Source organism: Octopus bimaculoides, chromosome 29, assembly GCF_001194135.2.
Source record: "Octopus bimaculoides isolate UCB-OBI-ISO-001 chromosome 29, ASM119413v2, whole genome shotgun sequence".
Lineage (NCBI taxonomy): Eukaryota > Metazoa > Mollusca > Cephalopoda > Octopoda > Octopodidae > Octopus > Octopus bimaculoides.
In genome coordinates this window covers 2,615,144-2,620,041 of record NC_069009.1, presented here as the reverse complement: position 1 = coordinate 2,620,041, position 4,898 = coordinate 2,615,144, and the positions used below count along the sequence as shown (strand labels likewise).

General features: G+C 38.3%; 1 protein-coding gene across 1 annotated transcript in view; it reads right to left on the bottom strand.

The window, feature by feature from the left end:
- LOC106873413 (neuroglian) overlaps positions 1-451 on the bottom strand; it is a 72,055-nt gene extending 71,604 nt beyond the window's left edge. The window contains exon 1 of the mRNA XM_052977832.1: positions 201-451. The gene's annotated coding sequence lies outside the window, so the exon portion shown is untranslated. The remainder of the gene's footprint in view (positions 1-200) is intronic.
- Positions 452-4,898: the final 4,447 nt, after the last annotated feature.

The window sequence follows — 4,898 nt, the reverse complement described above, 5'->3', positions numbered from 1 at the left end:
CACACACAAGTGTGTGTTTATGTGTGTGTGTATATATTTTTTATATATACATTTATTTATATATATATATATATATATATATATATATATACACACAAGCAAAAGGTGAAAATTATTAGGTGAGGATAAAATAAAAATTAAAAGTTGCTAAAATGGCGGCGGTCATTAACGAAAATACGTGGCCTAAATTACTTACTTACCTGGCTGACATGACCTGCTTAAGTGATATTCAAAATATTGAAAGAAAACTAGGAAATGACAGCAGCAGCAGTGATAGTAGTCATAATGGCGCTTGCAGTAGTAGTGGTGGTGGTAGGAATAGTATTCGTTATAATGGTAGTAGTGGTGGTGATGATTTCATAGTCAACAGGTGACCAGAAAGACCTGTTGCAAATTTTTAAAATAGTGTATGGCTCAGGTGTGGTGGAGCCCAGTGGTTAGGGCAGTGGACTCGCGGTTTTGATTCCCAGACCGGGTGTTGTGAGTGTTTATTGAGCAAAAACACCTAAAGCTCCACAAGGCTCTGGCGAACCCTGCTGGGATGGTGGCGAACCCTGCCGTACTCTTTCACCACAACTTTCTCTCACTCTTTCTTCCTGTTTCTGTTGTGCCTGTAATTCAAAGGGTCAGCCTTGTCACACTCTGTGTCACGCTGAATATACCCAAGAACTACGTTAAGAGTGCACGTGTCTGTGGTGTGCTCAGCCACTTGCACGTTAATTTCACGAGCAGGCTGTTCTGTTGATCGGATCAACTGGAACCCTCGATGTCGTAAGCGATGGAGTGCCAATTAATTAATGGCTCAGGTGTGGTAAGAAGTTTGCTTCTCAACCACATGCTTCTGGGTTCAATCCTAATGTGTGACACCTTGTGTGAGGGTCTTCTGCTGCTGCCCCAGCTTGATCAAAGCCTTGTGAGTGGATTTGGTAGACGGAAACTGAAAGAAGCCTGTCGTGGTAAGAAGCTTGCTTCCCAACCACATGGTCCCAGGTTCAGTTCCACCACATGATGGCACCTTGGGCAAATGTCTTCTACTATAGCTTTGAACCAACCAAAGCCTTGTGAGTGGATTTGGTTAGAAGGTAACTGAAAGAAACCTGTTATATATATCTATGTATGTTAAAGTATGCATATATATGTGAGATTTTACGATTTTTATATGTTTATATTTGGATATTTTAAATTAACTTCATGAACTTTATAAAAAATCTCTGAAGAGGCCTAGCGAATCATCCATGTACCTCTATTTCATCTATCAATTACTTCAGCCTACTCAAGTTATATAGATAGAATGAGGCATGTCACCCCTAGACTGAAACAGCTGTAAGTCATTGTCCCATTTTTGGTCACAAAATGTCCTTTTTTAATTACTGATATGACATAATATGTCGCATGTGTTTGTATATTGTTATTATTGTCCTCTTAGTTAACAAATAAACATGTAAATTGACATAATACAATGTCTGCAAGTTGATGAATACCACCTATTCCCCTCCATTTTCTGATTGCTATATAATAATACATATCTATATATTTATTATGAGGGCTCATGATCAGTGGTTAGGATGTTGCACTCATGGTCAAGAGTTTGTGGTCTTTCAGTTCCTTGACCACTTGGGGCATTGTGTTCTTAAGCAAAATGCTTCATCTCATATTGCTCTGCAACTTCTTCTTCAGCTGTTGTGTGGTACCCTGCACACTTGTTCAGGCAATGTGGATTTGATGGTCGGAGTAAGCTAATATACAACACATACGCTGATTACTTCACACAAATCAGTTGCACAGGTCAATCAGCAAGTACTGAATGTTTATGTCATCTATCGGAAATTCCATCATAGTATGCTCCACTGGATGTGTAATGTCAGTGTGGATTCACAACAGAGTGTAAGTGTCCTGAGAGAAAAGTTGGACATCAGAGGTGGCATGCAAGAGGGACATGGTATGGACATGTGTTGTGAATGAATGAGGACTGCTGTGTGAAAAAGTGTCAAACCCTAGCAGTTGAGGGAACCTGTGGAAGTGGTAGATGCAAGAAGACCTGAGATGAGGTGGTGAAGCACGACTTTCGAGCATTAGGCCTCACCGAGGCAATGACAAGTGACTGAGACCTCTGGAGATATGCTGTGCTTGAGAAGACCTGGCAAGTCAAGTAAGACCATAATTGTAGCAACCCAAGATCAAGCAATAAAAACAAACAGCTTGAGAAAAAATATATATGGAGAGAATGTGTCAGAAAAATGTAGAGCCTGTGAAACTTGGAATGAGACATTGGCACACACTGTATGCCCCAAGATGACACAAGAAGAATATAAGAAATGGAAGCACGACCGGGTTATAAAAGTTTTACACTGGAAACTTTGCCAGAAGTGGGGATTTGAAGCTGGAAACACATGGTACGATCATTGAGTCAAAAGAGTACTCGTGTTGGAAAAATGTAAGATTTTGTGGGACTTTCCTATCCAAACAGACAAGATATTAAAAAATAATAGACCATACATAACAATTATAGATAAGGAAAAGCAAAATTGTTTACTAATCAACCCATCATGCCCGTTTGATTCCAGGATCAAAAAGAAAGAGGAAGAAAAAAAAAATACAATCCCTTAAAATTTGAAATAGGAAAAATTTGGAGTATGAGAACTGTAAAGGTTGTGCCTATAATGATTGGTGCATTGGGAATAGTAAGCAAAGATATAGACGAAATGGCTGAAGGAGATTGGAATAGAATACCTTGTAGAGCTCCTACAGAAAGTTTGTCTGTTAGGGACAGCTAGGATTATCAGAAGGGTTCTAAGCACTTGAAAGACTGCAGAAAACTTGTGGATACCTAAAGTTACAGGTAGTAACTCACCACCCACATAGATCCTACCAGGAAGAAGACTGAACCTGAGTCAAACCAAATAATAGTAAGAAGAAGAAGAAGAAGAAGAAGAAGAAGAAGAAGAAGAAGAAGAAGAAGAAGAAGACCGAACCTGAATCAAACCAAATAATAGTAATAATAATAATAATAATAATAATCTCTAAATACTGGAATGTGAAAATTTCATGTGGTTTTTTTCCAGGGTGACTCACTATCACCACTCCTCTTCTGTCTAGCCTTAATACCTCTCTCAAAATTGCTCAATGATGCACAGTACAGTTATAAAATATTTGATAAAGATATAAATCATCTCATTTACATGGATGATTTAAAGCTCTTTGCAAAAAAAGGCCTACTAGCGATTGTTAAACAATTCAGTGATGACATCAGAATGCAATTTGGCCTCGATAAATGTGTAAAAGCTACTTTTATCAAAGGAAAAATGACAGAAACAGCTAATGTGACCTTGACCAGCAGAATGTCATAAAAGAGTTACAACCAGTGGAGAGCTACAAATACCTAGGGGTACTTGAAGGGGACGGAATCAGGCATTCAGTGATGAGGGAAAAGATCAGAAGAGAATGTTATCGCAGGGTGAGAGCAATACTTAAGACAGAGTTGAATGCAAGAAACAGGATCGAAGCGATCAATGCTCCAGCCATACCAGTTGTGACTTACAGTTTCAATATCATTAACTGGTCAATTACTGAAATATGTAATCTTGACAGAAAAATACGAAAACTGTTGACAATGCATAAAATGCACCACCCTAAGGCAGATATAGAACAACTTCATCTGCCAAGAAAAGAAGGGAGGCATGGACTTTTACAACTGGCATTAACAATGAAGATTGCCACAATTGGCCTAGACACCTACCTGAACTCTGAGGACTGGATGTTAAAACTTGTCTCAAAACATGAAAACAAGAAAGCATCTGTCTCAGTAACAAAGGAATATCTACGATATAGTTAAATTTGTTGAACTAATTAGAAACCTAATTAAGCAGGTGATGTCATTTCACAAGTTTCCCTGGTCTGAATACGTACTGGTGTCATAAGTTAAAAGACCCTAATATAATTTAATACATTCAGAAACCCTTTCAGTTCTGTCAGTTTGTTCCTTCAACTCTGTCCAACTCCTGGTAAATTGAAAAATATCACCCCAAAAAATAATATTAAAACAAAGACTGGAAAATTTGGTATATTTTTTATTCCACATTACACGTATTTCATTACAGTTTAGGAAAGGATATTGTAAATACAATCCTTTCCACTAAAGGCGCAAAGCCTGAAATTTTGAGTTGATGTAATCGACTGCAGTATTTGACTGGTAATTACTTTATCAATGCCAAAAGGATAAAAGGCAAAGTAGGCTGCAGTGGTATTTGAACTCAGAACCTAAAGATAGATGAAATACCGTGAAGCGTTTTCCCTGGCATGTTAATGATTCAGCCAGTTTGCTACTTTCTGTCTTAATACTAATAACATTACCATAGTCAACAGCAACCACCTGATGAACCTACATGAAGCTATTTTCCATCAAGATGTCCCTAAGTCCTTCTGAAATTTTGGGGGAGAGGGCTAGTCGATTACATTGGCCACGGTGCTCAACTGGTACATACTTTGTTGACCCCAGAAGGATGAAAGGCAAAGTCAACCTCAGCAGAATTTGAACTCAGAACATAAAGATGGACGAAATCACGCTAAGCATTTTGCCCAGCATACTAATGATACTGCCAGCTCCCCACCTTAATCCTTTCCACTAAAGGCACAAGGCCTGAAATTTGGGGAGGGGCCAGTCGATTATGTCGACCGCAGTACTCAACTGGTGCTTGTGTTATTGACCCCAAAAGGATGAAAGACAGAGTCGACCATGGTGGAATTTAAATTCAGAACATAAAGGCAGATGAAATGATGCTAAGCATTTTGCACAACATGCTAATGATTCTGCTAATTTGCTGCCTTTATAATAATACAAAGAAAAAAAAGGAATAAAGACAAAAAGCTGGTGAATTTTTATTTATAAATTTATTTTTATT